This window comes from Arachis hypogaea, chromosome 18 (assembly GCF_003086295.3).
Source record: "Arachis hypogaea cultivar Tifrunner chromosome 18, arahy.Tifrunner.gnm2.J5K5, whole genome shotgun sequence".
Taxonomy (NCBI): domain Eukaryota; kingdom Viridiplantae; phylum Streptophyta; class Magnoliopsida; order Fabales; family Fabaceae; genus Arachis; species Arachis hypogaea.
In genome coordinates this window covers 60,808,110-60,831,583 of record NC_092053.1, presented here as the reverse complement: position 1 = coordinate 60,831,583, position 23,474 = coordinate 60,808,110, and the positions used below count along the sequence as shown (strand labels likewise).

The following is a 23,474-nucleotide window of genomic DNA, read 5'->3' as shown; positions in this document are numbered from 1 at the left end:
AATTTCAAAAATTATGAGAAGAATAAGGAAAAGATATTTTTTTTACTTTTGAATTTTTAATGAGGAGAGAGAAAAACAATAAAATGAAACAAAACATAAAAATTTAAGATCAAAACAAATAATGCATGCAAGAACACTTTGAATGTCAAGATGAACACCAAGAACACTTTGAAGATCATGATGAACATCAAGAACATATTTTTAAAAATTTTTAAGAAAAGAAAGACATACAAGACACCAAACTTAAGAACTTTTGTACTAGGGACACTAACAATTCGATAATGCACAAGAAAAACAAGAAATGACACAAAACAAGAAAAGTTAAAGATCAAACAAGAAAAATCATCAAGAACAACTTGAAGATCAAAGTAGAACAGAATGCATGAATTTTTGAAGATCTAAGAAAAATTAAAAACATGCAGTTGACACCAAACTTAAAATTTGACACTAGTCTCAAACAAGAAAAAGAACATTTTTTTTGGTTTTATGATTTTATTAACTTTTTTTTTAAATATTTTTTTAAAAAATTTTTGAAAAGAAAATAAAGGTTGAAACAAAAAAGAAGGTTACCTAATTTAAGCAACAAGATGAACCGTCATTTGTCCAAACTCGAACAATCCTCGGCAACGGCGCCAAAAACTTGGTGCACAGAATTGTGATCACACTTTTCACAACTTTGGTACAACTAACCAGAAAGTGCACTGGGTCGTCCAAGTAATAAAACCTTACACGAGTAAGGGTCGATTCCACAGAGATTGCCGGCTTGAAGCAAACTATGGTCATCATGTAAATCTTAGTCAGACGGATTCAATTGGTTATGAGTTTTGATAATTGAAAGATAAATAAAATGTAAATTAAAATAAAGATACTTATGTAATTCATTGGTAGGAATTTCAGATAAGCGTTTGGAGATGCTTTGTTGCTTCTGAACCTCTGCTTTCCTATTGTCTTCATCCAATCATGCGTGCTCCCTTCCATGGCAAGCTGTATGTTGGTGGATCACCATTGTCAATGGCTACCATCCGTCCTCCCAGTGAAAATGGTCCAGGTACAGTTTCTGTACGGCTAATCAGCTGTCAGATATCTCGTCTCAGATGAAAAATACCAGGCAGAGCTACCGCACGGCTAATCATCTGTCGGTTCTCACTTGTGTCAGAATAGGATCTCTCTATCCTTTTGCACACTGTCACTGCGCCCAACATTCGTGAGTTTAAAGCTCGTCACAGTCATCCCGTCCCAGATCCTACTCGGAATACCATAGACAAGGTTTAGACTTTTTGGATCTCAGGAATGCTGCCAATTGGTTCTAGCCTCTACCACGAAGGTTCTAATCTCACGGATTCGAATGCTCTGTTATCAGGAGAGGCAAGTCAAATCTGTGGATCAGAGACCCAAGAGACTATACTCCAGCTGTCGTCCAATGACTACGTTGAACATCATGTAGACCGCTTGTGGTTGTCAGGCACGCAGATTTTGGCTAAGCGAGTAACGAAGATAGTAGGTGATTGTCACGGGTCACCCCTTCATTCCAACTTAACTGAATTAAGCACGAGAGTATATCTTAGAGAAGAACTTAGCGTGAATTGAAAAAGAAACAATAGTACTTGCATTAATTCATGAAGAACAGCAGAGCTTCGCACCTTAATATATGAGGTGTAGAAACTCCACTGTTGGAAAATACATAAGAGAAAAAGGTCTAGGCATGGCCGAATGGCCAGCCTCCCAAATTTGAAAAATGGCATAAGCCTCAAAGTCCAAAAGTCCCTAAAATAATAGGAAAGACTAGTATTTATACTAAACTAGTTACTAAGGATAACAGAAATTGAGTAATTAAGTGCAGAGAGTGCAGAAATCCACTTCCAGGGCCCACTTGGTGTGTGCTTGGGCTGAGCATTGAGCTTTACACGTGCATAGGCCTTTTCTAGAGTTAAACACTAGCTTGGATGCCATTTTGGGCGTTTGACTCCAGTTTTGATGCCAGTTCCGGCGTTTTACGCTAGAAAAGGGTCTCTGGCTGGCGTTGAACGCCAGTTTGGGCCATCAAATCTCAAGCAAAGTATAGACTATTATACATTTCTGGAAAGCCCAAGATATCTAATTTCCAACGCAATTTAGAGCTCGCAAATTGGGCTTCTGTAGCTCCCAAAAATCCACTTCGAGTGAAGAAGGGTCAGAATCCAACAGCATCTGCTGTCCTTTCTCAACCTCTGAATCAGACTTTTGCTCAGGTCCCTCAATTTCAGCCAGAAAATACCTGAAATTACAGAAAAATACACAAACTCATAGTAAAGTCTAGAAATGTGATTTTTTCATAAAAACTAATAAAAATATAATAAAAAGTAACTAAAACATACTAAAAACTATGTAAAAACAATGCCAAAAAGTTTATAAATTATCCGCTCATCACTAATCTAAGCAACAAAATAATCCGTTATTTGTTCAAACTCAAGCAATCCCCAGCAACGGCACCAAAAACTTGGTGCGTGGAATTAAACTTCGCACAACTAAACTAGCAAGCGCACTGGGTCGTCCAAGTAATACTTGAGTGAGTCAGGGTCGATCCCACGAGGATTGTGATTTGAAGCAAGCTATGGCTATCTTGTAGATCTTAGTCAGGCGGATAGAAAAGTTGGTTGGTTATTTAAAGCGCATAAAAGTAAATTAAAGAAAACGTTACTCAATTGATGGTGAAAGCAATGATAAGAAGATGGTTGAGGCTTGGAGATGCTTTGTTCTTCTGGATAATTCCGGTCTTACTGTCTTCTTCAACTGTAAATGGTTTCTTCTATGGCAGGTTGTATGTGATCAACGCCTTTCTTGAGAGGTCGCCAATGCTCATCCAGATCTGAACCCATGTAGAATGAGATAACCTTATGCCAGTTCAATGCATTCTTAATGATGAAGAACGAAGATACATCTAAGAACAGAGAATCAAACACGGATTGAAGATAGAACAGTAATACTTTTATTGATCCATAAAACTCAGCAGAGCTCCTCCCCTCAACCTAGGAGGTTTAGAAAGTCATCCTGGTAGAAAATACAATATAAAACGTGTAAAGTGTCAAAGGTCTGTGTTTGTCTCCTTTAAAAGAATAAAAGTTCTCAAATAAATACTAGACTAATGACTAAGGATTACATAAAAAGGGTAAAACAGTCTTTTGGTGCTAAAATCCACTTCTGAGGCCCACTTGGTGAGTGTTTGGGCTGAGCTTAATTGAGATCCACGTGCTAGTAGACCTCTAGGGCATTGAACGCTGGTTAGGGGGTCCTTTTTGGGCAGTGGACGCTAGTCTCTTCTCCTTTAGGGGTTGACGCCAGAATAGGGCAGCTAGTGGGCATTGAACACCTGTTTTGAGCCTTCAATTCTAAAGCAACGTATAGACTATTATACATGGATGGAAAGCTCTAGATGTTAGCTTTGCATATCCATTGAGAATGCTCCATTTGGATTTTAGTAGCTCTAGAAAAGCTCTTTTGAGTTCAAGTAGGTCAGATCCTAACAGCATCTACAGTGCTTTCTCTGCCTCTGAATCAGACTTTTTCTCCAGCTCCTCAATTTCAGCCGAAAAATACTTGAAATTTCATAAGAACACACAAAATCAAAGTATAATCCAAAAATGTGAATTTCGCACTAAAACATATGAAAACTTAATAAAAACTTAAACAAACATACTAAAAACTATATGAAAATGATGGCAAAAAGCGTATAAAATATCCGCTCATCACTTGTACATCGAGATTTGGTTATATCCCGAGTATGCGTCTATAAAGGACAAGTACCAATAACCTGAAGCCGAGTCGATCAAAGCATTGATGCTTGAGAGAGGGTATGGATCCTTGGGGCAAGCTTTGTTAAGGTTTATCTAGTCTACGCACATCCTCCACTTTCCATTCGGCTTTTTTACAAGGACCACGTTGGCCAGCCATAATGGATATTTTACCCCTTATGAATTGGGCTTCCAATAATGCCTGCACCTGTTCTTCTACGATCTATATCCTTTCGGGCCCGAGTTTCCGACGCTTTGGCTAAATGGGTCTAGAACCCAGATAAATGGCATGCTTATGAGACATCAGGTTAGGATCTATACCAGGAATGTTGGATGCTTTCCAAGCGAAGAGATCAGAATTTCTTCGTAGTAAATCAACTAGTTATGCTTTCAGACCTTCTTTTAGGTTAGCCCCTATATACATTATCTTTTTGGGAGATAAACCCGATAGGTCGGATCGGCGTGTTTCCAAGCTCGAAGAGGTTATCTGGGTACGCCTTTAGATCCTTCTCTTCCAGTCTGAGTTTGTCAAAGGTGGATTTAAACAATGTATTTGATGAGCTGTCTTGATCCACTAGAATTCTATGGAGGTTTGCATTGGCAAGGATCATCGTTATTACTACTGGGTTGTCGTGGCCAGGTGTTACCCCTTGAGCATCTTCTTTAGTGAACAAGATGGTTGGCAAGTCGAGAGTTTTGTTATCTTCTCTGACTTAGTACACCTCTTTAAGATTCCCTTTTCTTGATGATTTCGAAATTCTTCCTCCACCAAACCTGCCATTAATAATGTGTATGTGTTGTTCGGGGTTTTGTAGGGGGGCCTTCTTACCATCCTCTGTCTTCATCTCTCTTTCTTTTCCTCTGGTCGTCCGACCTCTCAGCCAAGTACCTGTCTAGTAGACCTTCCCTGGCTAACTTCTCAATGACATTCTTTAAATTATAGAAATTGTTGGTAGAATGCCTGTAAAGTTTGTGGTACTCATAGTGTTCTGTCTGACTTCCTATCTTTTGTGTTTGATTGGGAGAGGAGGTAGAAGCTTCTCGGTGTGGGAAATCTCCCTATAAGCATCTACAAGAGAGACTCAAAGTGGAGTATAATTATGATACCTTTGAGGTTTTTCTGAGTTGTACTTTTCCTTTTTCTTGGCTTCTTTCTCTTTTTCCTGAGGTGGATAGGGTAGGTTGGGCCTTGGAAGAGGCTCTCGTAGTCACGAATACTCCTCCATGTTGATATACTTTTCTACCCGTTCTTATACTTCGTCCAAAGAAGTCGGGTATTGCTTGGATTTGGATTGAGAGAACGACCCTTCTTTAAAGCCATTAACTAATCCCATTATCATTGCTCCAATAGGTAAATTTTGTATTTTCAGGCATGCTTTGTTGAACCTTTCCATGTAATCTCGGAGTGTCTCTCCGATTTCTTGTTTAACTTCTAGCAAGATCGGGGAATGATTCACCTTAGCCTTCTAAATTGAGAATCTAGTGAGAAATTTCTTCGCCATGTCATCAAAGCAAGTTACCGACCTGGGTAGTAAGTTATCGAACCACTTCATCATGGCTTTGGTCAAAGTCATTGGGAAGGCTTCGCAACAAGTAGCATCTGAGGTGTGGCTAGGTACATTGGACTTTTGAAGTTGCTAAGGTGATGCCTCGGGTCGGTTGTTCCATTATAGAGATCCATGTCAGGGGTTTTGAAATTTTTTGGAACCTTGGCCTGCATGATTTCTTCAACAAATAGATCTTCACCTTCGAGAAAGCTTTCCTCCCGTTCTGTTCGATTGCTTTGCCTTCGGAGGTCAGCTTCCAACCTTTAGAGCTTTTCTTCCAGCTCTTTTTGCCGTCGTACCTCCCTTCGCAATTCTCATTCTGCTTAACGTCGTTCAGCTTCTAGTTTGAGTTGCTCTAAATGTCCGCAGTGGCCGTGGAGTAACCTTAGTATTTTTGTGGGATGAGGAGGTTCTTCATCTTTGAGTGGATGGATCTTTGATTGAATCTCCTCGGTTGAGGGTTTCATGAGGTTCCTTCGCCGTGGGGAACATGCATTCTTTCTCGAGTTTGAAGTAGTGCTAGTGTGAGGACATCGTGGTGGGGCTCTGGTTCTGACTCAGGCCTATTAATTAAGTGATAACAATGCCCAAATTATGTTCCGAAAAGTTAGAGTGAGAATTTGAGGATTTAAAAGTAATTTTTGGACTCAGTAGGTCTTTTTGAGTCAGAAAATGTATTTTCTACAAAAAACCGTGAAAAAACCGCGAACCGGCAGTTGAACCGGTTGAACTGGTTCGAGTCTGCCCGGTATCGCACGAGAAAAAGTGAAAACCGTCAAAAACCTTAGAAAAATATTAGAAGCTGAAAATCAGGCGTTAATTTTAAAGGTTTGGCCCGAAGTTAGGCCAAACGGACTAAAAACGCTAACGGGTTGGACCGGGCCTAAGTTGGGCCCAACATATAAAAGGTTCATTTAATGAACCCATGCAGCAACAACACACATTAAACACAACACACACATCAGAATTGAAAGAGGGAGAGGAGAAGAGATTGAGCACTATTCACTTCAATCTTCTCAAGCTCATATCTTGAGCTACAGAGCTCCGATCGTGGCAACGTTTGCGGCTATGTGTTCCTTGTGAAAAGCTCTACAAGACCCATATATAAAATTGGTAAGTAAATATCGAAATCCCTTCAGTTCTTCTCCTCAAAATTTCGGTTTTAGGGCTTTGGGGTTAAGTGAATTTTTGTGATTTTGGATGTTTAGGTTCACTCTAATCCTTGCTTAGCATTGGATTTTGGTTATCAAAACTGTTGGAAAAGGTATAAAGCATTAAACCCTTGTGAGATTATGTTTATGTTGAACCCTAGGTTGATTTGTGGTGATTTGTATGTATATAGCTTGATTATTGTGAATTTGGGAGCTATTGGAACATATTGGTGCTTGTTGAAGTGGAATTGAGAGCTTGTTTGGAGTTGAGAGATTGTTTGTGCTCATTTTGGGTTTTGGTGCATATAGGGAATCAGCCAAGGTATGGTTTCGGTTTTCTCTATGTAGTATATAATATTCATGGACACTTAGGCTAGTGACCTATAGGATAAGGTTGGAAATTTATATGTTGTTGATGATTGTTTGGGTTGATGATGTATAATGAATTGATGTTGTTGTGGTTGAATGATAAAGTTGAGATATGATGGACTTGGATGAATGAATATTGTTGATTATTAATTTGAAGCATGGTTGAGTTGAAGATAAAAATTGATAGTGATAAAATGTTGATTGGTGAATATGTGATATGTATGATATTGAGGTTGAGAATAATATGTGAAGGAAAATGTGGAAAGAATGGTGCAAAATGTTATAAAGTGTATGTTTTGATGAGAAATGGAGTTTTGGAATGGTTCTATTTGGTATTGGTTGGTTTGAGTTGTGAGAATAAGTGATGGGAAGCAGAAGCTGGTGAATTAAAAATTTATTAAAATGGTTACGTTGCAAGTATAGTTCTTAACTCACCGAAAATCTGCCTATCAATTTAGAAATATGTCACAAAGAGTTTAAATTAAAATTACTGGGAGTTTTAAGTCCCAGGTCGTCTCCCAACGAGTTGCAGAAAAGTGTGCTATTTTATTAATCAGATGTTCCAAGAAGTTGAGCTAAGTAAATTGGAATTTAAATTGAGGAATTTTAAATAATATAAATAAAAGCCTTGACTGGGAATTGATCAGTTAGAATCTCTATCATTGATGGAGTAATTTTTAAGATTGATTTATAATTAACGGTTACTCTGTTTGGTTATCCTTTACTAGGTAAGGGAAAGTCAAACAAGTTGGACTGCCAAATCTATTCACGAGTTACAACCCAATTAGTTCAAAGGGATTGGTGTTGGTGACAGGATAGCAATCCAACATTTAACCCAACTATAAATTTCTCCCTATCAAGTAATGAAACTACTCACGCATTGTAAATAAAGGATCCATGGCACATGAAAGGGAATTAAAAGAAGACATGATTATTGGAATTGAAATTGAATTAAAGAGAAATAATCCTTGCATTAATTAATCATAAAAGTATCTGAATGACAAAATTGAATATAACAAAGAACATTGAAGAATAAAACCAAGTTAAGAGAACAAACTAGAGTGATGAAGTCTTGATGTGGAAATAACTCTTCTCAATGTTCCAATGCTAAGATCAATTGAAAATTAAAATCCTAAAAACAAGAGAGAAAAACCTAAGAGAGTGAAAAACTGGATCTAAAACTACTGAATGAATGTGTATGTTGTTTCTGCATATTCTCTGACTCTAGTCTGCTGTTCCAGGCCGAAAACTGGGCCGAAATAAGGTCCAAAATTGCCCCCATCGAATTCTGTAGATTATGCAGATCGCACATGTCACGCGATCACGTCATCCATGCAGACGCGTCGCTTGCGCTTTTTCCTCTCCACGCGTTCGCGTCGTCCACGCTACTGCGTCGCTTGCGCTTTCCAATCCGTGCGGCCGCGCAAGCCATGCGGCCGTGTCACTGCGATTTGTGCTCCTTCGCGCGGTCGCGTGAGCCATGCGACCGCATCACTTCTCGCTGGTTATCTCCTCAAATTCTTGTGTTCCTCCCATTTTTGCTAGCTTCCTCTCCAATCTCCATCTCATTCATGCCCTATAAGGCCTGAAACACTTGACACACAGATCACGGCATCGAATGGAATAAAGGAGAATTAAAAGTAAATAATTAAAGTCTCTAGGAAGCAATTTTCAAACATGTACTGAATTTAGGAAGGAAATCTAAATGCATGCTAAATTGATGAATAAGTGGGCAAGGATCATGACAAAACCACACAATTAAACACAATATAAACCATAAAATAGTAGTTTATCAACCTCCCCACACTTAAACATTAGCATGTCCTCATGCTAAATTGAAGGAGACAAGGAAATAAGTATGAACATGTAGAAACTCATGAAATGCAATGCAATCCTACGTATATAAATAAATGCAACTATATGATTATTGTCCACTCGATCAAAAGTAAATAAGCCCTTCAAAACAGTTACAAATCAAATTCCACTAATTCTATCATTATACAATAAAACCGATAAAAGTGCAAGAAGATAGCTTATGAAAGCAGGAAACATGAAAATTCAAGCATTGAACCCTCACTGATAATGTATGTACGCTCTAATCTCTAGTGTATAGGGTAATCACTCTAACTTTTGTTTTTCTCTTAACCAATCATCAACAGTTAATATACCAATGCAAACATCATGAGGTCTTTTCAGTGTTGTAATGGGGCCAAGGTGCAGGTAAGGATATACATATGGCTAAGTGAGCTTTATAAATTGAATCTTTAATTAACCTAAGCTCTCACCTAATATACATATATTCTATATACTTTTAAATTCATGCTTAGCTACCCATAATTCTCTTTTTCAACCCATACTCATGTTTCAACTTTGTATTTTAATTCTATCATATGTGCATTGATCTTTGAATTCTGAATTTAACATTGGGGTAATTTTGTCCCCTTATTTATTGATTTATTATTATTATTATTATTATTTTGAATATAAATAAAGCTTATCAATGCACATAGATTTTTCATTCTCATATCTTCACATGAGTAGGTATCCAAATCTCCTTTAAATTTTCATGACACATTCCCTCAACAACTTTTGTTCCCACAATTTCCCATATTTAACTAGCACACACAATTCTATCTTAAGCTAACCAAAGATTCAATTTGGGATATATAATTGTTTTTTTTGGCTTAAGGTTAGTAATGTGGTAAAATATCAAACAAATGGGAATTAAAGGCTCAAAGTGGTTAACAAAGGTAATTGAGAAGGGTTGGCTTGATTTGGATAAGTGAGTTTAAACAAATAATGGCCTCAATCATGTGCAAGAATGTAAATATAATAAATACTGGACATATAAGATAAAACAAAATATAGATTACAATCATAGAGAAGTAAACACACAAGAATAAAATGATTATGGTTAAATAGTGTAACCATACATAAAGGCTCAAATCTTTCACAGGTTGTGTGTTCTTTAGCTCAAACATCATGTTCCAAATACAACTTAAGCAGATTTATCATAAAAATTTTGAAGAATTAGTGAAATTTTGTTCCAAAGATAGATTTTTAAAAGAAACTTATTGTCTTTTCAATCAAGTAGAACATGCATGCAACTATTCTAACCTATGCAGTTTATTCTATTCTATAAAAGAAAGAAAATCTAACTAAAATATCCTAATTATTGGTGTCAGAGAAGAGAATTTACCTCCGGAAGTCAGGTACTGACCGACCTCCCCACACTTAAGGCTTTGCACCGTCTTCGGTGCCATCTGTCAGGAACAGGGGTGGGCTGGTGGCAGTATCTCCACAGTCGGGATCATCATGGCTCCCGGTGCTGGTAAAAGAAGTGGAGTCCGGGGTGTCTGAGTCTCTGAAGCGTCCCTTGAGTAGCTCCTTGAGGTGTTTGAATCGGCGCTCGTTACGGCGCTCTCTCATCTTAGCTTTCAGTTCATGCCGATCCAATTTTTCAAGTATCTGCTGGAGCAATTTTTCGATTGTAGATGCTTGTGGTGTTGAAGAAGGAATATCTTCAACTGGCTCAGTAGGCTGGCTTGTAGTGGCTGCTGAAAGTCTGAGGTATTTCCCGTGAGGGATATATTGATCATCCCGTGGAAGCATGGCTTTGGTGTCCCCAGCTCTGTAGGAGACTCCGGCTGCTGAGACAAGATCTGAGACCAAGGCAGGAAAAGGTAGGTTGCCCACGATTTGTACATGCTCCATAGCATTCCGGATGTGTCTTGAAAGATTCAGAGTTTGGTGTGTAAGGATGCACCATAGTAGAACAGCCATATCTGCAGTGAAGGAGGACTCATGAGTGCTCGGAAAGACGTAATAGGACATGATCTGTGCCCATACGCGAGCCTCCAAGCTAAGTGCGGAAGCCAAGATTTCCTTAGGACGGGAACGGTGGTATCCATAGATCCAACGGCTGCCAGGTAAAGCGATGACTCCGAGAACGGAGTCCCAGTCAAATTGGTATCTCTGGCGCTGAAGGGTGGCTTCTTGAAAAGCGTCCATTCCTGCAGGAATAGGGGGAAGACTCAGAACTTGCTGAATGGCTTCTTCTGTGATGGGGACTTGCTTCTGCCGGACATAAACAGACTGCAGGGTCGGCATGTAGAAGTTGGAGTAAAACTCAACTACCCAAGAAAGATTGACCTGCCTTGGCTGTTGCCGTAGGAAACCCCATTGTCTTCGCTCAATTTGCGGCTCAACAAAGGTGGCAATATTGGGCGGGAGGATAAGAAGGTATTCATTGTTATAGTTCCTTTCTGCCAGGATGGGGAACATCTGCTCACAGTAGCGATTGGAAAATCGCGCAGCGTCCTTTGCTGGAAAGGCTTTCTCCTTTTCGTCAACCTTTATTATCCTCTTGACTCGTTTTGTTGAGGGCTTGACTGCAGTTGAAGAAGGCTCTGCCACTAATTCTCTTTTAGTTCCTCTTCTTGCTGGTGGTCTGGAAGTTGCTTTCTCCTTTCCTTTCTTGGTGGCCATCCTGAAAGAAGGGAAGAGAAAGAAAATTAAATGCAAAGAGAGATACAGCAAGGAAGGAAACGGAAAAGAGGGTGAATGATGCACAGTAAAATGTAGATGACATTAACACATGCTCTCGAGTACATATGAAAAGCCATCAATGGAAAATAGCTAGTGCATAAAAAGACAAGTGAATGCAAGGTGTTTATTGGCATGCTGGCAAAGGGCATGAGTAGCATAGACCAAGCATTACTTTGTAACAAACCATCACGTTTGTATTGACAATTGAGTTCAATTAATAAAATAATAGGGGAAAGTTGTGAAAAGCAAGCATTGAATAGTATAGGAACATAGAGAAGTGCATAATGCCATATGGGTTTTTTCACAAACAGATAGCATGCATGTTAAACAAGATGTAAAAAGTATGAAATTGAACGTGCAAGCAATCCCCTAAAAAAATAATAATAATAATTGTCAAATAAATTGTAACAAGTCACAAGCATATAGTGAGGGATAATGACTCAAAAAATTTCTAACACCATGTAAAAAGGGAAAAGAAGAATAAAGAAAATAAAAGTTTGAAAAGAAAAAGAAAAGAAAAAGAAAATAATAATATATACATAATATAATAAGAATGATAGAAAAGAGAAGAAGGAAGAAGAAGGTAAAACCTTGTTAATGGAGGAGAAAGAGAGAGAGTGAGATAGAAAGGAGAAGGGGGAAAGAAGAAAGAAGGAGGGAAAAGAAAAATTAGGATTTGGAGGAAAGAAAGATAAGATAATTTGGCAATTGGGGTTTAGCTATGCGGCGCATGCGACGCGGCCGCCTGGAGCACGCGTTCGCGTGGGGACGCATTAGGGAAGGGGACGCGATCGCGTCTGTCCCGCAGTCGCGTGACCTATGTTGCGCTGCTGGCGCGAGTGCAGCCTCGCTCCAGCACAACTCTCTGTTTGATTCATTTTAATTGCCAAAATTGGGTGACGCGATCGCGTGGGTCATGCGATCGCGTGAGTGTGCGTCAGAAAATAATTGACGCGGCCGCGTCGGCGACACGGTCGCGTGACAAGGATTGTGCTTCCAGCACTAATCCAGCACCACTCTCGCACAATATAGCATTGTGCACCCTTTTACGTCGAAAATGCAGGGCACGCAGTCGCGTGGGAGGCCATGATTTTCATGCGACGCGGTCGCGTGGAGTAATTTGTGCCATTGGCATGACTCCAGCGCTCCTCCTGCGTAACTTTCTGTTCATTTTTATTTTTCTTTACACCTCCTGCCACGCGGACGCGTCGCTGGTGCGATCGTGTCGCGCGGCGAAAAAAATTTTTTTTTAAAGAGAAATATAAAGACATGTAATTGAAAGAGCACGGAAGCACTAATAAAGTGAAGAGTTATTAAAGAAGAAAAACTAAAAGTGAAGAAAGGAACGATCATACCGCAGTGGGTTGTCTCCCACCAAGCACTTTGCTTTTACGTCCGTAAGTTGGATGCTCTACTAGCTCAATCTGCTGCTATGTGGGGATCTTCCAAGTGGAAGATCTCAAGCTCCTTATTTTTCTGCACCTTCTCACCATGGTACAGCTTTAGGCGGTGTCCATTAACCTTAATAAGTTCAGAACTTGAAGGATGGCTTAGGTGATAAACTCCGTACAGTTCAGCCTTCTCTATTCTGTATGGACCTTCCCATTTTGATCTCAACTTACCGGGCATGAGCCTCAGTCGAGATTTGTAAAGGAGAACAAAATCTCCAGGTTGGAACTCTCTCTTCTTGATGTTTTGATCATGCACAACTTTCATCTTTTCCTTGTATATTCTGGAGTTCTCATAAGCTTCTAGGCGAAGGTTCTCCAGTCCCGGTAGTTGCAACTTTCTTTCAGTTCCGGCTTTCTCAATTTCCATGTTGCACTCCTTAACTGCCCAGAAGGCTCTGTGTTTGATTTCAACTGGAAGATGGCAAGCTTTTCCATAAACTAGGCGAAAGGGACTCATCCCAATGGGTGTCTTGTATGCTGTTCTATATGCCCATAGTACATCTTGTAGTCTGGTGCTCCAGTCTTTTCTATGAGGCTTTACTATCTTCTGCAGGATACGCTTAATTTCTCTGTTTGACACCTCGGCTTGCCCATTAGTTTGGGGGTGGTAAGCTATTGCAACTTTATGGACTATCCCATGCTTCTTCATCAATCCTGTGAGTCTCCTGTTACAAAAATGGGTGCCTTGATCGCTCACGATCGCTCGTGGTGATCCAAAGCGGCATATAATATGGTTTCTCACAAAGGAAACAACAGTGTTAGCATCATCAGTGCGGGTAGGAATTGCTTCCACCCATTTGGAAACATAATCCACAACTAACAATATATAAAAATATCCACTAGAATTTGGAAATGGACCCATGAAGTCAATGCCCCAAACATAAAAAATTTCACAGAAAAGCATATATTATTGAGGCATCTCATCCCTCTTGGATATGTTACCAAATTTCTGGCATGGGTTACAAGATTTACAAAACTCAGCAGTATCTCTAAAAAGAGTAGGCCACCAGAATCCGCAGTCCAAGATCTTTCTAGCTGTTCTCTGAGGGCCAAAGTGTCCTCCACTCTCAGATGAGTGACAGGCCTCTAAAATGGACTGGAATTCTGATTGAGGTACACATCGTCTAATTATCTGGTCAGCGCCACATCTCCATAAATATGGGTCATCCCATATATAATATTTAGACTCGCTTTTCAGCTTGTCTCTTTGATGTTTAGAGAAATGTGGAGGAAATGTGCGGCTAACTAAATAATTAGCAACAGGTGCGTACCAAGGGACTACCTCAGATACTGCTTGCAGGTTGTCAAAAGGAAAATTATCATCTATAGGAGTAGAATCATCCTTAATATGTTCAAGGCGACTCAAGTGGTCTGCTACTAAATTTTGATTACCACTCCTATCCTTTATTTCTAAATCAAATTCTTGTAACAGCAGTATCCAACGTATAAGTCTTGGTTTGGATTTCTTTTTAGCTAATAAATACTTTAGAGCTGCATGGTCCGAATATATTACTACTCTAGTACCAAGTAAATAAGCTCGGAATTTATCCAGAGCGAAAACAATAGCAAGTAGCTCTTTCTCAGTAGTAGTATAATTGGACTGGGCAGTGTCTAAAGTCTTAGACGCATAGGCAATAACAAAAGGATCCTTACCTTCACGCTGAGCCAGCGTTGCTCCTACTGCATGGTTGGAAGTATCGCACATGATTTCAAATGGCTGGCTCCAGTCGGGTCCTCTCACAATTGGGGCTTGAGTTAGAGCAGTCTTCAGCTTATCAAATGCTTGTTTGCAATCTTCACTGAACTCGAACTCAATGTCCTTCTGCAGTAATCTGGATAAGGGAAGTGCCACCTTACTAAAGTCCTTAATAAATCTCCTGTAGAAACCTGCATGGCCAAGGAACAAACGGACTTTCCTCACAGAAAAGGGGTAAGGTAAAGTAGAAATAACATTCACCTTTGCTGGGTCTACAGAAATGCCATTATTAGATACCACATGTCCTAATACAATCCCTTGCTTTACCATAAAGTGGCATTTTTCGAAATTCAATACAAGGTTTGTATCAACACATCTATCTAATACTCTAGATAATCCATCTAAGAAAAGGTTAAAAGAATCACCATAAACACTAAAATCGTCCATAAAAACTTCCATACAGTCCTCAATAAGATCAGAGAAAAGGCTCATCATGCACCTTTAGAAAGTAGCTGGTGCATTGCACAAGCCAAAGGGCATTCTCTTATAAGCATAAGTCCTAAAAGGACATGTAAAAGTAGTCTTTTCCTAATCCTCAGGAGCTATATGAATCTGGAAATAACCTGTGTAACCATCTAAAAAGCAATAATGTAATTTACCTGACAGGCGATCCAGCATTTGATCAATGAATGGAAGTGGGTAGTGATCCTTACGGGTAGCTTGGTTGAGACGCCTGTAATCAATGCAGACTCTCCAAGCATTCTGAACTCTAGTTGCTATGAGCTCTCCATGCTCATTCTTCACGGTAGTGACTCCGGACTTCTTAGGCACCACTTGTACTGGACTTACCCATTCACTGTCTGAAATGGGATATATGATACCGGCTTCCAATAATCTGGTCACTTCCTTTTTGACAACTTCCATGATGGTGGGATTCAATCTTCTCTGGGGTTGACGGACAGGTCTTGCTCCCTCTTCTAAAAATATTCTGTGCTCGCATACTTGAGGGTCGATTCCCACTATGTCTGCCAAACTCCACCCAATTGCTTTCTTATGCTTCCTCAGCACATCAAGTAACTGCTCTTCTTGTTGAGAGGTCAGTTCTCTTGCAATAATAACCGGAAGCTTCTGCTCATCCTCAAGGTAAGCATATTTGAGATGTGGAGGGAGAGGTTTCAATTCTAACTTTTGATCATGGGTAGGCTTTGGATTATCTGGGGCTTGCGAAAATGGCGAAGTGTCCTCATTGTCAGTTAAGAGGGTCCCCACACTTGGATCTTGTCTAGTGTGCCTCTCTTCAAACTCTTCTTTTTGAACTTCAGCCACACTCTCGTCTATGACATCACATTGGAAGATAGAACGATCTTCTGGGGGGTTGTCAATGACTCCATTCAGATTGAAGATCACTATGCGGCCATCTATTTCAAAGGAGTATGTTCCTGAAAAAACATCCAATTTGAATTTTGATGTCTTCAGGAATGGTCTTCCAAGTAGGATTGATGATGGCTTATCTGAATCATTATGGGGCATCTCCAAGATGTAAAAATCAGTGGGAAATGTGAGCCCTTTAATATTCACCAAAACATCTTCAGCAACTCCAGCCACTGTAATAATGCTTTTATCTGCTAACACAAAATGAGCTGCCGACCTTTTTAAGGGAGGGAGCCTTAAAACATCATATATAGACAAAGGCATTATACTAACACATGCTCCTAAATCACACATGCAATCATAAATTACTACACCACCAATAGTACAACTAACTATGCAAGGACCTGGATCACTACATTTTTCAGGTAATCCTCCCATTAAAGCAGATATAGAACTACCTAAAGGAATAGCTTCTAATTCATTAATTTTGTCTTTATGGATACATAAGTCTTTTAGAAACTTTGCATATTTAGGTACCTGCTGAATAACATCAAAAAGGGGAACAGTTACCTCAACCTTTTTGAATATTTCTACCATTTTAGGATCAGGTTCCAGCTGCTTCCTGGGCTTCCTTGCGAGTTGTGGAAATGGAATGGGAGTAGTGTTTTCTGTGGTGCCTGCGCCTTTTTGTGCTTCTTCCTGTGGTTGAGCTATCTCTTCTTCAGCTATGTCCTGTATGTCCTCTTCCTCTTCAACATCTTCGATTTCTACCACCTCTTCAGCTGAGGCGTATTCTGGTGAGCTTGGTTCCTCCTGATTCCTCTCCTGCAGTGTGGTTCCGGACCTCAGGGTGATGGCATTAATGCCTCCCTTTGGATTGGGTAATGGTTGAGAGGGAATTTCAGTGGTGCTAGAAGGTTGGTTACTGGAATTTTGTGCTGAACTAAGTTGTGTCAATAAAGCTTATAGAGTAGAGGTGAAACCATTCAGACTGGCGTTAATATTGTTCACGATGGTATTTTCCATGGCCAGTTGTCTTTTCTCAAAAGCTTGTAATAAATCTTCATTAGAAGATACAGAAGAATGAGTAAATTGAGAGGTTTGCTGCTGATTGTTCGGTGGTCCTTGGTTTTGCCTCAGGTGAGGTGCTCGGTAAGGTTGATTTTGCTGCCTGTTGTTGTTATTATTCCACCTCTGATTTTCCTGATTATCTCTGCCTCCCCTATTATTGTTGTCCCTTTAATTCTGGTTTGAATTGTCCTGCCATCCATGGTTATTATTTCCACTTTGATTGTACCCTTGGTTGTAGCGGTCATAGAAGTTGTGAGTGGATGCCACCATGTTCTCTTCTTGTTGAAGCTGCGGGCATTCATCAGTGTAATGGATGTAATCAGCACAAATTCAGCAAATTCTTTGTGGAACTAGTTGTTGGTTTTGCTGCGGTTGAGTTTGCTGAGCTTGTTGATTCAGCTGCATTTGCTTCAGCAGGTTGGTCATCTCACAGATGCTTCGATTTAGAGCAGCAGTCTCTATGCCAGAAGATACTTCTGCAACGGCTTTTGAACGACCTTGCTTCTGTCTGTGTTTCCGAGTAGATTCAGCTAAATCACTGATCAATTGCCAAGCTTCATCAGTGGTCTTGTACTTCTTTATAGACCCATTGCTGGCACTTTCCAATGTGGTCTTATCTTGGGGTCTCATACCTTGTGTGATATAGCTGAGTAGCACGATCTTGTCAATCATGTGGTGGGGGCATGCTTCCAAAAGATTATTGAAGCGCTCCCAGTATTCAAAGAGAGTCTCATTGTCGTCCTGAACAATTGTAGAGATATCCTTCCTCAGTTTATCAGTAACTTCAGATGGAAAGAATTTCTCCAGAAACTCCTTTCTGAGTGTATCCCAGTTGGATACGTTTGCTAGAGGTTGAGTGTAGTACCACTCTCTTGCTTTTCCCTTAAGAGAGAATGGAAAAGCTTTCAGCAGAATTGAAGTTTCATCAGTGCCATCACGCCTGACAATAGAACAGGCTGCCTGGAAATCTCTCAAGTGCTTGATAGGCTCTTGAGCAGGTAGGCCATGAAACTTGGGCATCAAATTTAGCAGTGCGGTCTTTATTTCAAAATCCGTAGCTACCGCTAGATGATGCGCTTGAAATGGTTGCATCGTAAAATCAGGAGCTCCTTCCTCCTGAATGGAAACTCTTCTAGCTGCCATGTTTTCTGCGCGTAAAACAACCGAATCAGTAGAACGGGGGCTGGTTTCTTCCTCAAATTCACTTTCGGATCCGCCCTCATAGTGGGCTAACCTACGCTGTTCTCGCCTTATTCGTGAAATTGTTCTTTCAATTTCAGGATCGAATATTAGCAAGCGCGGATCAGGAAGTGAACGCGTCATTTGACGGAAGAAACATGCAGCTCATAGTAGCAAAATTAAATAAAATGCAAATAAATAAATTCTAACTAATAAAATTAGCACTCTGTTGCAACTCCCCGGCAACGGCGCCAAAAATTGATGGGAAGCAGAAGCTGGTGAATTAAAAATTTATTAAAATGGTTACGTTGCAAGTATAGTTCTTAACTCACCGAAAATCTACCTATCAATTTAGAAATATGTCACAGAGAGTTTAAATTAAAATTACTGGGAGTTTTAAGTCCCAGGTCGTCTCCCAACGAGTTGCAGAAAAGTGTGCTATTTTATTAATCAGATGTTCCAAGAAGTTGAGCTAAGTAAATTGGAATTTAAATTGAGGAATTTTAAATAATATAAATAAAAGCCTTGACTGGGAATTGATCAGTTAGAATCTCTATCATTGATGGAGTGATTTTTAAGATTGATTTATAATTAACGGTTACTCTGTTTAGTTATCCTTTACTAGGTAAGGGAAAGTCAAACAAGTTGGACTGCCAAATCTATTCACGAATTACAACCCACTTAGTTCAAAGGGATTGGCGTTGGTGACAGGATAGCAATCCAACATTTAACCCAACTATAAATTTCTCCTTCGATCCTTCCAACTCAAGAGTTCCTTTTTAATCAACTCCCTATCAAGTAATGAAACTACTCACGCATTGTAAATAAAGGATCCATGGCACATGAAAGGGAATTAAAAGAAGACATGATTATTGGAATTGAAATTGAATTAAAGAGAAATAATCCTTGCATTAATTAATCATAAAAGTATCTGAATGACAAAATTGAACATAACAAAGAACATGGAAGAATAAAACCAAGTTAAGAGAACAAACTAGAGTGATGAAGTCTTGATGTGGAAATAACTCTTCTCAATGTTCCAATGCTAAGATCAATTGAAAATTAAAATCCTAAAAACTAGAGAGAAAAACCTAAGAGAGTGAAAAACTGGATCTAAAACTACTGAATCAATGTGTATGTTGTTTCTGCATATTCTCTGACTCTAGTCTGCTGTTCCGGGCCAAAAAGTGGGCCGAAATAAGGTCCAAAATCGCCCCCATCGAATTCTGCAGATTATGCAGATCGCACATGTCACGCGATTGCATCATCCATGCGGACGCGTCGCTTGCGCTTTCCAATTCGCGCGGCCGCGCAAGCCATGCGGCCGCGTCACTGCGATTTGTGCTCCTTCGCGCGGTCGCGTGAGCCATGCGACTGCGTCACTTCTCGCTGGTTATCTCCTCAAATTCTTGTGTTCCTCCCATTTTTGCTAGCTTCCTCTCTAATCTCCATCTCATTCATGCCCTATACGGCCTGAAACACTTGACACACAGATCACGGCATCGAATGGAATAAAGGAGAATTAAAAGTAAATAATTAAAGTCTCTAGGAAGTAATTTTCAAACATGTACTGAATTTAGGAAGGAAATCTAAATGCATGCTAAATTGATGAATAAGTGGGAAAGGATCATGACAAAACCACACAATTAAACACAATATAAACCATAAAATAGTGGTTTATCAATAAGTAATTTGGTAAATTGTGCACTTTCGGTAAAGGTTGGTTTTTGGTGAACTTTGTTCGATCATAACTTTTATCTCAGTTTTCAAAATTGATTGGAATTTGTTTGAAATTAGAGCTTATTGAAAACCCTTCAATTTGATATAAAGTTTGTAAAATTTGATTTTTTGTAGAGGAAGTTATGATCATTCAAAGTTGGTGTTAAAAATCTGAAATTCTGCAAAGCTGCAGAATTTGGTGAATTCTGGTATGTGCGTATGCACAGCCTTGTGCGTACGCACACCTCTGCGAGAATTTTGACCTGTGCGCACGCACAGACTTGTGCTTACGCACACGCATAGGAAGGTAATCTGCTTGCAGCGCTAGCACAACTTGTGCGCACACACACCAATGAAAAATTGCAACCTGTGCGTATGCACAGACCTGTGTGCATGCACACGTTGGGGAAGCCAGTCTGTTGGGAGCGCTAGCATGGGTTGTGTGATGAATCCATATTTTATGATATATTTTGGTTTGATTTGAGTGGATTCCATCACATAAACCTACATTTATTCGCCTAAATAGCATGCTTTTGTGAATTCTTTCCTAATTGTGCTTAATTGTGAAAAATACATGCTTAAATTGCCAATTTTAATTCAATTTTCTCCCATTCGATGCCTTGATATATTTGTTTGAATGATTTAAGGTTTTGAAGGCAAGAATGGCTTGAGAAAGTGGAAGGAAAGCATACAAAGTGGAAGAATTCAAGAAATGAAGGATTTGGAAAGCTGCCAACCATGACCTCTCTGTACTAAATTAGTCATAACTTGAGCTACAGAGGTCCAAATCTTGCGGTTTCAGCGGCATTGGAAAGCTAACGTCTGGGGCTTCAAAATGATATGTAATTTGCTGTAGTGGACATAAGTCTACCTGTGCATACACACAGGTACTTGTGCGTCCGCACAGGTCAATTTTCAGCATATGTGCGGACGCACGCGTCTGTGCGTCCGCACAGGTCCCTGCACGTGAGCTCATTAATGCAAATCACTGGAGGCGAATTCTGGGTCTCCAAAACCTAATCCAACTCATTTTCTGAAGCTATTTAAGGCCAAAGTGAAGAGGAATGAAGGGGGGGACAATTAGGTTTAGTTTTTATGATGTTTTTCTCTTAGTTTCTAGAGAGAGAAGCTCCCCCCTCTCTCTAGAATTAGGATTTTTAGCTTAGTTTCCTTTTAATTTCAGCACTTTAATTCTTGTTTTAGTGTAGTTTCATTTATGTTTCTATGCTTTCTTATCTTTATCTTCTTCATCTCTTTTCTTATTTCTCTTTTATGTTAATTTTCATGTTATGAACACTTTTGTTATTTTAATTCCAATTAATGCAAATTTATGTTTCCATGTCATTTATTGCTTCCTTTAGTTTTTATTGCTATTTTCTTGCTTTGGTAGCTTTAGAATTCATTTTAATGCATTTTAATATTATTTTATTCTCATGCACACCAGGTGTTTGATAAAATGCTTGGCTTAGTTTTCACCTAGTTTTTATTCACTCTTGGCTTGAAATCGTTGACTTTGGTGTTCCTTGAGCTATTGATGTCCATTCTTATTTGATACATTAGAGTAGTTAGTTGATTTGGTCTCCCTTGACTCTATGTGACCCCTTTTGTGTTGACATAGGACTTAGGGATTGAAATCAACTATGCCTATTTGACTTATCTTCGATGTAAGGTTGACTAAGTAGGATTAACTCTTCATAATCATCATATGTTTGTGGTCAATGGCTAGGATAGGTAGCCTTAGTCCTCAATTGCTTGCCAAGAGGTTTCTTGCATTTGAAGTTTTATTGCTTTGACTTTTACTTGCTTTCATTTACTTTCTTGCATGTTAAGTTACTTTCTTGCCATTTCCTTTCTTTGCATTTAATTGCTTTAACTTTTATTGCTTTGATGCTTAATTTCTTGCATGTTTAGTTTTCACACTCTTGGTTGAGAAATTGGATGTTTGGGTGGAATTGAGTTGTGGATGTCCATTCTGCATTGTGTGAGAATAGTTAATTGGTTTGGTTTCCATTGACGCTAGTCTTTCATTAAGTAATTAGTGAGTTGACTAGGACTTATGGATTGAGATCAATTATGCTTTTGACTAATTCTCAAGGAGGATTGATTAATTTGGATTGATTCCACACAATTGCCATGTTTGTGGTCCATATCTAGGATAGGAAACCTAGATTACCCACTTCTTACCAAGAGTTGCCATTTACCATTCTTGCATGCTCATTTAATTTCTTGCTATTTACATTTCTTTCTTGCTCTCTTGCTTTCATTCCCAATCCCCCATGCTCTCTCCTTCATAGCCAATAATTGTACACTTAATTGCAACTCCCAGGGAGAACGACCCGGGAGCTAAATACTCTCGGTTATAATTTGTTTTGTATTTTGATAACATTTGATTGATTGTCAATTTGTTGGGTTAGGACTATACTCACAACACCAATTCCATTTGATAATCAAATTCCTAACCTATGCAAATTGGCTGTCGTCAAATTTGGCGCCGTTGCCGGGGAGTTGCAATGGTGTATGCTTTTGGCTATTGTATATATGTGAATATTGTAAATAGCTTGCTTTTTGGTTGTCTTTGTTGATGGTTAGGATTGGGATCCGAGAGGACATTGGACATTCAAGAATTGGTGGAGAAGTCAAGCACAAGCCACCATAGCAAAGGCTCTCCCAATTGTCTAACTTAAAGACATTAAATAAAAGTGCTTGGTAACATCATTCCTACCCTTCTCTTTGTGTATATATTTTCGTTTATTGCATGTTTGTTTGGTTGGTTAAATTAGAATTAGTTCAATTTTGAGCTTTGTAAGTTAATTTTGGTTTGGATAATGAATTTATGGGTTCTTGCATGTTTTGGTGTTTGGTTTTGATTGAACTAAGGCTTGGTACCTTAGATTGTTGAAGAAAAATTTTTGGAAAAAACAGGGCATGTGCGGCTGCGCGCACGCACGCAACAACAATTTTTCACTTCCTGTGCGTACGCACCCACCTGTGCATACGCACACCATCCTATTTTGCCCTGGTCGTAGTGCTAGCACGCCTTGTGCACGCGCATTCCCCTATTTCCTGTGACCTGTGCGTCTGCACGTACCTATGCGTACGCACACATGCCCCTTTTTCGCACTTCTTGTGCGGCCGCACAGACGTGTGCGTCTGCACGCCAACTTGCAACCACTCTGGTAGGAGCGTTGGCACAGCTCGTGCGCGTGAACCCCTGCCCCTCCGCTCTTGTGCGTGCACACGGACCTGTGTGCGCGCGCACGCATGATCCTTTCCATGTCAAAAAAAAAACCTTCCTGTGCAGGCGCACACCAGCGTGCGCACGTACAACCTCTGGAACCCTCTCTGCTCGCAGCGCACGCACCTCTTGTGCGTGGGAACACCCTCTCTTTTCCCCTTCTGTGTGCCTGCACACGCCTTTGTTCGTGCGCACAGGCTCTTATGCTCATTCTGTTCGTAGCTCCCGCACGTTGGTGTGCGCAAGCACAACCGCATTTTCATCCTTGCGTGCGTACGCACACTACCCTGTGCGTGCGCACACCCCTGTTTTCTCACACTTTACTTCTTTTCTTCTCTTCTCTCTACTTCTCCTCTTCTTTTCTTTTCTA

General features: G+C 39.8%; 1 non-coding gene across 1 annotated transcript; it reads left to right on the top strand.

Moving 5' to 3' along the window:
• Positions 1-17,637: 17,637 nt before the first annotated feature.
• On the top strand, positions 17,638-17,745 carry LOC112774159 (small nucleolar RNA R71). The gene has a single exon (XR_003188660.1). It is a non-coding gene; the product is annotated as a small nucleolar RNA R71 (small nucleolar RNA).
• Positions 17,746-23,474: the final 5,729 nt, after the last annotated feature.